Genomic DNA, 14501 nt, shown 5'->3' with positions numbered 1-14501 from the left:
ACATTTTGTGTTAACTAAATGTATAGCGAAGTGGATTTCAGTCTATTGTTTTTCTGTTACTCTGAGTTACATATGTAGGCATGTCAATGTTCTCATACCTTGAAAAACATATATTTGTAAAAAAACTTTTTTAATTTATGAAAAAAGTGAACTCACCTCATTTTCTCACCATATGCTTTTGATAGTTGAAAAATATCATTAAAATATGTGTTTATTCATACATTGTTTGTATAAAATGTATTGGGAAAAGTTAGGAAAAATAGATCTATTTCAGCGATTGCTGAAATGCCTCAAAATTCTTCGAAGTATATCCCTTGAGTGTTGACACACTTTTGGCAGTGACTTTTCCACTACTTGAAGGTTCCCTCGTTGGCTGGTTTTGGAAGTTCCTTAAGGATAGGTGTATCAGCTTAGTTAATGGCACCTTGGGTCGTCCCATGGTGGTGTTATGATGAGGGAGGCTATCACTTTTAGGAATAGGAAATAATCTACTGGTGGCAAGTAGGAACTGTAAGGGGGTTGTGGAATCCTTGCAATGCCGTTGCATAAGGGATAATTTTTATACAAACTTTGTACACATATTACATACCATCTATATTTATCAAAATTTTTTTCATGATTCCCATTTTTTTAAAATGGATAACTATGCTTGAAAACTATAGGAGCAGGTAGGGATGGTGCCTTTATTTCATGTTAAGTAGTATTTAGTACCATATTTTCCCATCGATAACGATCACCTTATGTATAACACACACACAGAACTTTGTAGTTATCATGAATTGTATAGCCCAGGGCTTCATAGTTATCTTGAACATGTAGAGATACCGTGCATCTGAATATACATATATACATATAATTATAAAAATTATATATAGTGTGTGTAAAAATACGTCTATGTTTGGATTTTTTCAATTCTCATTACACCATGCGCATCATTATTTTTTCGATCATCTGAACATTTCTGTATAGATAACATGTGCGTTATCGATAGGAAAATACAGCAATATCTATTTTCATGTTAAATGGATTCCACTGTTCCTCCAAGTTGCTTATTCCTAAATTTTTCAAACATCTAAGCATCCTTGTTTCTCTTATATCAATTTTTTCATGCTTTGATTTATCTTCCATGTCTCTGCAATTGATGGTTTGATTAATTAATTTAAAATTACACTTTAACTTATTTACAATTAGTAAATAAAATTTATTTCTGAAACCAAGTGAAATTCTTTTTAAAAAATATACCCAATTTTAGCCTGGCTCTCTTTTCAGTGCTTAATTCGCAGTCTTTTAATTCACAGTATTTTCTCTCTTATTTTTACAGAATGAATCACCCAAGCAGAAATTCAACTTGAAGGAATTTATGTCAACCTTTAAAAGTTTGAATGGAATTTGCCATGTTCCAATTGAAAATCCAACATTTTTAGTTCATTCTACTTATCCTTCTGCTGAACTGTTCTCTACAAAGATTGCCGTAAGGTCCAAAGATTTTTGGCACAAACTCATTCATTAACAATTAAATATTACTTCGATTACTTTGCTACTCACTTAAAGCCTAGTATGAGAGAAGAGCAAGGCCAGTTTGGCCCTGGGACCTCTGTTTTTTTTACCACAGTGATTCCTTTAGTCAATACAACACAGCACTCTAGCAGCATATTAGACACACTCAAAAGTCTTGGTTAATTCTTGCTAACACTTATTAACTCCCTATTTCCTGTAAATACCTTAAATCCTAACAAGACCTATACTTTGACATAATCCAGCTAAGACTTGTTTTCTTACATAAGGAAGATGGTTAGAAGTCCATGATAAATTTATTTTATGAAGAACTTTATACCTCTTTGTAGAGACTTTGCTCATTTTATAGATGAGCACTGATTTTCTCCTTCTCTCCTCTCAAATAAATGCTGCTTTACCTAAAATACTCCACCTCTTTTTGCTACATCAATAGTTAATATGAAATGATATTGGATATTATATTAAAGGTTGCAGCATTTTAACCATGAATCAGGACTTTCATAATAAAGTTTTGTTAATGCTTTCAGTGAGTAAAGGCATTGGCCGAACACTTTAATGCAGAGATCCTCTCATATGAGGAGGATAGGTCTCAGAGCAAGTTCCATGGTGATCATTTCTCTTATTGTTTGAGTTAATTGTATTCTCTCCAACTTTTTTGCATGAACTATGAATGAGATATATCAAAGTGAAGTCAAGGACATAATGCTGTTAGAGCCCAGTCTTCAGAAGGAGGGTAGGAGTAGAAATTTGCAGAATGATTTTCCTGTTGTACCTTAGATAGTGTGCATAGATTTTCCTTACTTACTTCCTAACAGTACTTTAACCTTCCTGTACAGTGCACCCACTTCACTCTTTCCCTGCAAATCCTTCATGTACCTCCACTGCCTCTCCTACCTTGTCTCTTTCATCTTATTAATTTCTTTTCTTAGTTTATTGTTTATCCCTTTTACTTTCTTATTCCTATTATTTCATTTACACCCTTCCATTTACTTCTCTCATATATCTTCCTAATCATCTCATCTGTAGTCCATGGTTTCCTTGTCCTTTCCTATTCTCTGTTTTTTATGGCTTCAGTTGTGGCTTTTGATATCCCTGTTTTGCAATGCTACCATCTTTCTTATATTGTACCAATCTCCCTGACCTCAATCATACAATTTTTGGCAGCAGGTACTCCTTCATTTTCATCCAAATTAAACTTCTACACTTCATGTCCTCATTCACTTTCCCTTTTTTACCCTCTTGAATTTGGCCTTGAACTTCATGAGTACTAAACTAGGATCTGAATTCATATCTGCTCCTATGAAACTGCATGAATTGATTACCCTATTCCTAAATCTTTGCTTTATGCATTTAAATACAAACAAGATTTACCACGATAATGAGTTTTTACTTTATAATGAGTACTTAAATGATTATTTTTAATGATACTTAACATCAAATTTATATTTGTTTTTTGGAAATTTACACTATTCCCAGATTAAGTATGAACAAAAGATTAGTTCCTCTTCCGCCTTGGTGAATGGATGAATACTTCTCCATTAGTTGAAAATTTTCTCAATTTGCAAATCAAATATTTTATACACCAATGAACAATTTGGCTTATATAATAAATAAATGATAAAATATAGACAAGTCATTGAATTTTTACTGGCAGGCAACATCTATATTTGAAGGAAAGCATATTTCTCCAAACCAAGGTAAATCCATGGAAGAGAACTCAGCAAATAATACTGTGAATGAAGGGAAAGTGGCCATTACAACTGAGAAGTTAGAAGTAAAAGATAAGATAAGGTATTTATACTAAAATACTATTTGATGAAAATAAAAAGTGAATCCATTTTGCCAATGAGAAAAAATATATAAAATATATGTATACATGCATGTATAAGTATATATAACCATAAACCATAAACACAGTAATCAACCTGAAGGTCGGTTTAGTGGGTGATGGTAGAGATCACCCAGTACTAAGCCCTATATGGCATGTGAAAATTCACACATCAGGGTAGGGGGGCCAGTCCCTTTCCCTGTGACGGTTATGGTTTCCCAGGAAGACCTGGTACCCAAAAAATCATATAGCTTGGGTGGAGCTGCAGGTGCCCAGAGTGCCTTGCCTGGGAATCGAACCCGGGACCCTCCGATTAGCAGTCCAACGGTCTACCAACCGGACTACCGCAACCCACTGTATATACACACTCACACACATATTTATATGCATATTTTTAAATAAATATATACAATAAATGTATATACTACATTCAAACACAAAAACCCACCATATGGCAAACAAATATTCATTCACATGGAAGATAGATTTAAGGATAAGAATTTTAGAAGAAGAAGGTTAAGCATAAGAACACATAAAAAGGATGGACACAGGATAGGCGGGGAAGGCAGAATTGAGCAGATCACAAGTGTAAAAATATTTCCTTGATCGGACTTGAACCATGGATCTTTCGACTTGCCGGGCCTCTGTTCCTCCTTTGGTGGGTGAAATAGCTCCCTCTTAGCCAAAAATCGGGGCACTTGGTGGCGTAAACCCCCTGCAGAGTTCAGTGTAAATTTTGTTTCCTTGATAGCTCGTGTGGTTAAAGCATCACCCCGGCAAAAGCATGTCTTCGGATTCTTTTGTTTAGGAGGCTTGAGGAGGGAATGGTGTAGATTTGAGAAGAATCAATCAAGGGAGTCAGGATGATTGCAGATTCTGTGTCCTCTTATTGAAAGGGAATAAGGAATGTAGCAATTTGTGTGATGTGGGTGGTAACTTTTATAATGTAAAATTTGTTGTTTGTTGGTCGGTTATATATGCATAGAGATGTGGAATTTATTGTCAATTAATGATATGTTTACAACTAGCAATGGGATTTGGGAGGAGGAAATGGTAAAATTGAAGGAGAGAGGATGAAGCATTGTAGTCCGAAATGAATGTTTTCAGGGAATCAGTACCACATGGCCAGAGAAGAAAAATATCATCAATCTATCTGAGCCACAATAGAGGTTTCAGGGGTTGTTTTATCGGGAATTTTTTCTCTGCTATACCAAGAAAGAGGTTTGCATAGGAAGAGCTGATCCTTCTGCCCATTGCACAACCCTTGATCTGCAAGCAGAATTTATTTTTAAAGGCGAAGGAATTACGGGTGAAGGAGGATGAAGTCAGAAAGGCTAAGGAGAAATTTAGGGCTTGGTTAATTTTGCTGGGCCCGTTTGTATATCCTCCCGAAGATCCATAAACCTGGCAATCCTGGTCATCCAATTTATCCACTCGTGACTCCCCAATGGAAAGAATCTGTGCATTTGTAGACCACTACCTGCAGCCAATAGTCTACTCCCAACCATTATTCAGTAGGGATTCATACCATTCCCTGGAAAGGCTAAAATCAACCACCCTTCCTCCAGATACTGAGATTACCATGGTCACCATTGATGCCACATCCCTTTATACATCTAATCCCTACTCAGAAGGTCTCTCTCCTCTCCAATACTACTGATCCCAATGCCCTAAGCCACACATACCCATAACAGTAGTAGTATTTAGGGGAGGTGACCGACAGCCAAGGTTATTTGCGCCATTTGGGATGGGAAGGAAAGGATGAAGGGTAGAGAGGAACCCGGCATCAGCATTAGCCAACTCTTAAAGAAGGGGTGTGCAGCTTATTGTACCATCTAACGGATGGCATACTCACTCAAAGTGCCCTTCGCAAAGCACCTCAAGTAGGGATCGAGATACCACTGAAAAATATTCAATGCCGCTGGGATTCAAGCCCAGGGCCTCTCGGGTGGGAATCTTGATCCCCCACATATACATATATAAACATATATCAATATAAACATATATCAATATAAATATATATATATTTATATAAAATAACCCCAGTACTGATATGCCACTTGTCTTCTATTTTTCATTCAAGTTGAATCTGTATGGCAGAAGTGCATTTGGTGTAGATATTGCAGGGATTAAACCAGTTTCACAATAGCATACCATATGTGTTAATTGATGAATGAACCAAATATTACTACATACACTCCTTGGCACATTGAAAAGATCACACACTGTAACATGTGGAAATGTATGGTACATGGAAAGTATCATCTCAGTCGATGCCATTTAACATTTAAAGGTTTTACATACATACTCTTCTAAGGACATTACATCTGAATTTTTTATTTGTTCTCCTAGGTGTCTTAACATCATTTAATTTTGGTTCATTGTAAAAGAAAATTTTAGCCTTCTAGAAAGCAAATATTTTGTTCCTTGGAATCCAATTTCACTGAATTACAAGAATCCAATGATGATGGGTTACTTGGCTTCTATTAGCATTTTGTTACTGAGTATGCTACATGGAGCCTACTGGTAGCCTGTATTTCATACCCATGCTGTCATTTTTATCATAAAATATATATTACATCTATGGATTATAAGTAAAATGCATAATTAGCCATCATATTTTATCTGAAAAAATCTGTATTGATTCACTTTTTCAGATAAAATCAAACTAAAATGCTCACAAAATATTTCTTAGATTATCATTGACTTTCAACAGAAAGAGCTATTCAAAATCTCAAAATCGTTCAATTTTGTTGATATCCTTGTTATCAAAGGTCAACTCAATCTTTTCAATTTTAGATATGTGCCAGTGTTCAAGAGCAAAATGAAACCAATTAATCCTACATGTAAGCTGTCTAATGTGAATTCTAGTAAAATCAAAACCAGCATGACTCACAGAATGTTGGGTAATTCCAAAGATAATATCAATATTAGCAGGAGGGAGACAATGAAGGAAGTGGTTGATAGACAAGGAAATAACACTGCTGACAATAAGTTAGATGAACTAATGAAAGTCAAAGTTTCAAAACAGAAAATGGATGGAAGTGGATTTAAGACTCATATCATAGGAGAAATAAAAGGCAAAAGCCAGTTCATTCCTAAGGGCTCTCAAAATGCACTTCCAAAGATCATTGGTGCTGACAGTGCATCATATAGTAAGTGTGCAACAGATAAAATGCCCAAAAACAACAAACATGAACCTACATTAATATTACCAGAACATAAATCCTCAAAAAGTAGTTGTTTTGGTGGTACTACTGCCTTAAAGAGTGACAATTCTGATGGGCTGGCACAAAATAAAGAGAAATACTCAACAGCGACTAAAGACAAAGCACATTATTTTACAATGGAATTTGGTTTATGGGATGGTGAAGGAGGTGGGATTAGCACCAGCCAACAGAATACATCGTTAATGGATTGGAAAAATATTTTTAATGATTCATCCAGCTTGTCTGCAGAAAAGAGCAAACTTTATCAAGGAACTTTGACTGATGGAGTAACTCCTCTGGATAAAAATAAATCATCTGTACACAAGGTACACCAATTTAGTATTTTGTTTCTTCTTTGATATGGTATTTCATTTTTCTGAACACTGCATGGAAAATCTTAACTTTGTATGTATAATACATCAGTATGTACAACAAAGTTCATTTTAATATGTTTTGTAATCTTTATAATCAAAGCAATGGTTTGGTAGAGGATATGCGATTCCTCCAATAATATTTTGGTTTGACGCTGTCAATCAGAACAATGTACATCTACCCATGACACTATAAGTAGAGTAAGAGCTTAAAGTCAGTGAGTAGACTTATGGCTGACTACCTATGGAAAAAATATTTCTCGATTGAAATTACTCCATCATTAAAACTATTTGCACACAGTAACCATGTGAGCATATAAATATCTTATAGTTCAATTCATGTACTACCCAATGCATCATGCATGCGATGCTCTTCTCCTTTCTTATAGGTGGGGGAAATGATGCAATATTTATGAATATTACACTAACCTTAGGCTATCCTGGTAAACGGTGCGGGATATAATTTTAAAGCTCTAAATGTACCTAATATATTAAAACTCAAAGCATTTATCAAAAATTCAAGTGAACATACATTTTTTTTTGTACACCAGTGAACATGACAAATTTTGATTAGGAGCACACATTGATGTTGTAACCTATAGATGCAATAATAATAATAATAATAATAATAATAATAATACTTTATTCATTTTAAAAATGGTACAACCATATTAAATGTCGTCAATCTTAATATTACTTAATATATAAACATAAGTTCTTAAATGTGATGAAGATTGTCACAAAAGAATTCATCCAATGAGTAAAGTGGGTGAGCAAGTAACCAGGTATATACCCTATTCTTGAAACTCTGGATACCATCTGATTTCAACTGAGTAGGCAGATAGTTATACAGTCGTATGTTCATATTGTGAAATGTGTTGTAAGTTGATGACAATCTACAATAAGTAGTATTTAGATTCGATTTACCTCTTGTGGAATAGTTATGGAGGTTGGATCTTAATTGGTAAGTTTCTAGATTAACTTTCACATGAATCAGAGCCTTAAAGATATACAAACAAAATACAGTCATGATTCTATACCTAATAAAAAAAGGTTTGCAGGAATCACGTGGTGGTATATTAGCAAGAGAGCGAATAGCTCTCTTTTGCAGTAGCAAAATTTGTTTAACATGAGGGGAATGACCCCATAACTCAACACCATAATTCAAATGACATTGAAAGAAGGCATGGTAAAGTGTTAAACGATACTCATTTTAAATGATAAAGTTGTTCTTTCTTAACATATAAACAGCTTTACTAAGTTTATTACAGGTCTGACTGATGTGAGTCTCCCAATTAAGTTTTGTATCAATATAAATTCCTAGTATTTTAGCAGTTTCAATATCAGTTGTTTTTGATTTAAGACTGCACACAATATGCTGAGTTTTGTTAGTATTTAATTGTAAATGATTAACATCAAACCATTCCTTAGCCTGTTTTTGGGTAGCGCTAGATCGTAACTTTGCATCTTCTGGATGTTGACACTTTTGCACAAAAGTAGTGTCATCAGCATATAAAACAGATCTAGGTTTCATATTACAGGGCAAATCATTAATCATGATAATGAAAAGTACTGGGCCAAGCACAGAGCCCTGTGGTACACCACATTTTACTTTAAGAGCTGCAGACCGACAGCCATCAAGTTCAACCAATTGGTGGCGATCATCCAAATATGACTTCATTAGTTTCAGTGCAACATCCTTAATACCATAATATTCTAGCTTTGTTAGTAATATTGAATGATTAACACAGTCGAAGGCCTTACTAAGATCACATAGTGTCACTGAGACTGATTCCTTTTCTTCAAATGCATTGATGACATAATTAACTATGGACTCTACTGCCAAAATTGTAGATTTCCCAGATCGAAAGCCGTACTGGGATTTGGAAAAGAGATTATTTAACTCAAAAAAATTACATATTTGATCTTTCATAATAGCTTCAAAAATTTTACCAAAAACGGGGACTATGGAAATGGGGCGGTAGTTAGCTAAATCATCTTTATCACCTTTCTTATAGACAGGTACTGTTTTGGAATATTTTAGAGCTGTTGGAAAATCTCCTGTCTCAAAACATAAATTGACTAACATTGCTAATGGTTCCGCAATGAGCACAATAATGTCCTTTATTAGGGAGTTAGAAAGACCATAAATATCCTTACTGTTGGATTTTTTAAATTTTTTAACAGTCGATATAATATCAAGTGGAGTAACAAAATTCCATTTAAAATTTAAATTATTCGGAGGAAGATTTTGCAGCATATTACCAATATTGGCAGCATCAACTTTTCGAGAGAACAAATTGTCTTCAACAGCTTTTAAGAAAAAATTATTTACAGCATCTGGGGTGAAAGGAAGATTTTCTTTTCCATTACCATGACCAACTTCTTGATTGATTACACTCCATGCTGCCTTTTGTTTATTTTTTGCATTCAATATAAAATCCTTGTAAGCATTATTTTTTGCACACCTAACTAAATTATAATAATCTCTTTTGTATTTCAAGTAGGCCTCTTTGTCATGCCGGCTTCCACTGGTTTTGTAAGAGTGGTAGTAACTAAGTAAATCATTTCTAAGAGCTAATAACTCCCCAGTATACCAGAGATTTTTTTTATTTTTAGTGGGGATAGAGTTTAGAATTTTTTTAGGAAAGCATTGCTCAAAAATGCCTAGGAAATTACCTAAAAAACTTGAAAAACATGTTTGTTCTACTGAGTCTGTGCAAAAACCATGCCAATCAATACAAGATAGAAGCAGTTGGAAACTCTCTAAACCTTCTATTGTTATGGGCCTCACGATTATGGTTTTACCTCTATTTGGATATATCTTTTGAGTTATTTGAGTATTAAAAGTGAAGCTTATACCTTGATGGTCAGATAGGAGATAGTCAATAACACTTATACTGTACAGTTCAGGACCATAATTGGTAATTACATTATCTAGGCAGGCAGAAAGTCGAGTAGGCTGTTTGTTTGCCCAGTATAAATTATAAGAAAGCAAAAGATTTTCAAGAACCTGACAATCACTAGTTTTTAGTGTTATGTCAATGTTGAGATCTCCACAAATTATGATATTGGCTTTCAGAGTCAAGAATAGGGATAGTACTAGTTCCAGTTGATTGCAGAAGTGTTCAAAAACACCATTAGGGGAGCGATACACAGAAGCAATGATCAAATTCAGGTCCTTCAATATGATCGCAGATATTTCAAAGTGCAATTCCAGACAGAATTTGTCCAAGTCAATTACCTTGAAGGGCATACCTTTCAAGACATAAATACAGGTACCACCGTTTTTTGCTACAGATCGGCAGTAGAAAGATGCTAAGCCAAAATCACTAATTTTATACACATCAAATTCATTTTTCGTGATCCAGTGCTCATTGAGACATAGCACATTGTAGCCACCATGTTTGACTATTGCCTCTATCTCCGTTATCTTATTACGTAAACATCGCACATTTTGGCAAAATAAATTAATGCTATCTAGTCAAAAGGACTTGGGTTTTGATATTCCCGTTTGGAGGCGGGTAACACGTTTCTCTAAGGAACACTTTTCCATAGTGTTATCGGTGTGGCCCCTTGTTATTGAGGTGGATACCGGCGCATCACTAGTTTTCAACTCGGAGTTCGGATTTACCACCGCAGCTGACCCTTCAGGAATATTCTCTGTCTCTTCATGAGTAGGGGTCAGTTTCCGCGGTTTTGGGGGGTAAAATTTCCCAACTTTCACTTCTACTGGCCAAATATCTTCTTTAAGAAGTTGATCCTTAAGGCTAATTGGCGCACAGAGTTTAAAGGAACTATAAACTTCACCAACTCTCAAACTTTCACATTTGAAGTCATTTCCAGGAAATATTCCGGACAGATGCTTCACGATGTCATCAGGCGTTGCATTGGACTGGACACGACCAACGTAGAAGAGAGTCTTGCGAGTAACAAACAACCATTATTAGGAATCTGTGAAGCAGGTGTAATTTCCGAAAATTAGTACGTGTTGCAGTTTTGTTAGGTGCAGAGAATATATACTGCACAATGATTGTATTTTTTCTACAGTTTTATTGGTTACAAGGTTGAATTAATGTGATTACAGCATTTCCTATGGGCAAAAGGTGACTAAAATGTTGAATATTTAATTCTTGAAGTGTAATCACTGAAAAGAAAAAGTGTGAGAGCAGTAGCCTCCCAAACATCCCATTTATACCTTTCATCATGAATCATTTCCCCTCTAATGAGCACTTTGCAACCATACCATAGATCAGTAAAACTCCCCAATCATCCTATTCTCTAAACTGATGGCTGAACTCGAATGGAGCTAACCCCATATTTATTTTTAGCATTAGTGCTGGGAAGTTCTAAAAAATTACATTTAAAATTAATAAAAAATAATAGCATTGAAAATTTAATTTGTGCACTACGGGCATAGCATACCTACAAATAGTCTCAGCTAACAGTAATAGTCATGGATTCAGATGGGTTACACAAGAAATTATTTTCACTGGAAAAAGATTACAAGAAAAATTCCAATACGACTTGTAGCCTAAACTTAGTGATAAAAATTTAAGCATTATTTCAACTTTTACAGGCTGAGGAAGAAAAATACTTACAGAGTTTGCCTAAGAAGAATCCCATTTCAAGGGGTCGCCCAACTATTCAGGTACAATAAAACTCACTGCATTTAGATGTAATCTAATAGTGTTAAGTGTTTTCCATGGGAGATATTAAGTCATGTAAATGAAATTTTTTTGCTGAGAGTAATTATAAACTTGATGTAGACTGTATCAACTACTATAATTTTCAAATGTCTCTGCTACTGAACCTTTTTGGGTGATCAGAACAAATCTAAATGACTCTGCTATTAGAAGGTGAGGGCATACTTCTAAGAGCAATAGCTAAACTCAGAATTGCCAAGTGTACTTTCTTTCAGATGCATGTGGTGGCTGAGACTACCACTTGATTGGGTGATTTTTAACATACCTTAGAAATCTAAACCTTCAGCCCTTGTGATGAGTTGCCTGTGGTTGACAAACCAATGCCATGGTTATGAAATAATAGTGAGGATTGCCCTAGGTTGTCATTATTTTGATGGGGGTAGCAATGAACACAAGACCTTTATATGGTGGGGGTTTCAGCAATTAACACATCATCTAGAGCATGAGAAAAATTAGAAGTTTGAAAGCGTAACAATTGAAAAGTTGTTGACTAGATGAAGGCAAAGTAAAGTACATTGTTTCTCCTAATATTATGGATAAAAACAATTTTCATGAAGTGAACCCTGAAACCATTTAGTTTAACCCCTCACACCCCCTTCACTCTTCCTAAACAGAAATTATACATTATTTATTTTGTCTATATCCTTAGTCTTTGTCTTTAAGCATTCTCATTTTGACTCAATTCCTCCAATAATAAGTCAAAACAAGGTGAGATTAAAATTTAAATCTGGGATCACACATTGAGCACACATTTTTAAGTGCAACTTATAAGCAGTGAAAATATTGCAGATGACTTTTTAAATCTGTTATCTCTATGTCTTTATACTTAGGTTGGGATGGATGTTGAAGCTTTGGCAAAAGAAGGCATGTTAAGTAGAGCTAATACAACTACTCTTATTAGCTGGTTAAGATCAAGAGGAGTAACTTGCAGAGTAAAAGATAGGAAATCAGAGCTGGTTCAGTCTGTCGTAGCAGTTTTGGGATTACCTCAGTTAAATCAAGCTATAGAACCTAGAAATATGCAAGAATAAAAGTGCTCCAATCATTGAGGCCATATAAAACTTTTATAATCTGTTCTACATCATAATTCATTAATGTGGACAGATGCAAATTTTCAATTACATAATCGTTAATATCACTTAATTGGTTCATCAAATGATAAGACTGGTATTTCAGTGTATATTTCTCTAATTTTAATCCTTATTAAATAACGAAGTACAAATGTAATGGAAGATAATAAAAATGTGTATTCTTTAAGTAATTTATTTATATTTTCTGGTGAATTGAATGCATTTTTCATTAATAAGCATCCAAAAGTGAGTCATTATGAGAAATATTTATCGTCTTATGATTCTCAGAATAAGGGTTAAGATCACAGCAGAGAGAGTATATAATAAACGGACAATGCAATCACACAGTCAAAGAGAATAAACTTTACTACCAGGCATACACAATTATTACCCAATAAAACTTTCCCCCACAACTTGTCTAGGCTCACAGGTGAACCTCTTCAAGACAGTCCAAATGTCAATATTTGTTTTATATATTTCCATTATATTTTTACTCAACCAAAACTGAATACTGAAAAAAAATTAATAAATCCAGTTCCTTTCAATTATTCTGTCTGCCTGGGCATTAAATGACTGATTAATGGGCTTCATTAATTAGTACTCCCTCTTGAAATGATTTTTGGAATAGTTAAAGTTAATAAATTTCATAAATTTTCCTGGATTTTTATATAAGATGCATAACAACATCAGCAGGTATACTCATCTTTCGTTGAAACTCAATAATGCAAATTGCCTTGAGAACCCTGGTGAACACAAACTTATTCTCCTGAATATTAAATGCTGCATAGCCTATTTAGCAGCCACCGGTAGAATTATTTCAATGCGGACTATGACTACTCTTTCCCCTAATGCATATCCACTGAGACCACCATTATGACAAAAGCTGGGCAAAGGATAAATAAAGGAGAAGAAAACGACTGCTGTTTGACATAAGTCCCTGAGATTCACAGATTAGTGCTATTTAAAGTAAACTAGAATTAACTACAAGAACATGCACTATCATAGTGATCCATAAAGATAGAAAAACTAAAGCCAAAAAATAATTTTTAATTGAGCATGCATATTGTGAATTTAAGGTTCACTGTATCAAATGTATCAATCACCATATTTATGAGGTAACCGCTGAATAAACTTCATAAAAACAAATAAATGAAAGAATTTACAGTTTTGCTTGATGGAAAACATTACTCAATGTTAGCAGGATTGGCAATTATCATTATTTTAAAATGATTCTTTTTTGAAGCTCAAATTCTGATTACTGGATTTTATATAGTGTGACTTCTGAACTGAAATATAATAAAAACTTAGGATGTAATTTGGACATTATTGCAAAATTTGGCAAACTATCATTCTTTTTTATTCTATTTAAACCTGCAAAATACATATTTCAAAGAAATATTGTATCAAAATCTTCATTGCAGGCATGTTTTAATAATACAATTTAAAAAATCACAAAATGCTCTAATCAGAAAATATTTCTCACAAAAAGATAAATATGAGACTGGCTAAGAAAGTTAATCTCAATGGTACGTTTTCAGCACATTTAGCAATTTATTGAGACAAAACAGAGTATGCAGCTCCATGGGAATTACCATAGCAAGTGTATTGCAAGGATGAACGTTTACAGAATTATTTTTATAATCAAGCAAAATTCCAATTTAATGTCTTTGTCTGGACATTCCTGCTTATCTTCTTGCGAAGAAAATATTGACATAAATACATGCTCTGCAGGAATGTATTGACAATATGAAAGTGTAAAATTTTTGATAATTGAGCTCCCATGAAATCAAGTTAGTGCCTTA

The sequence above is a fragment of the Hetaerina americana genome, unplaced genomic scaffold, assembly GCF_022747635.1.
Source record: "Hetaerina americana unplaced genomic scaffold, ioHetAmer1.1.p SCAF_65, whole genome shotgun sequence".
In the NCBI taxonomy this organism is placed as follows: Eukaryota; Metazoa; Arthropoda; class Insecta; order Odonata; family Calopterygidae; genus Hetaerina; species Hetaerina americana.
This window is presented reverse-complemented; position numbering follows the sequence as displayed.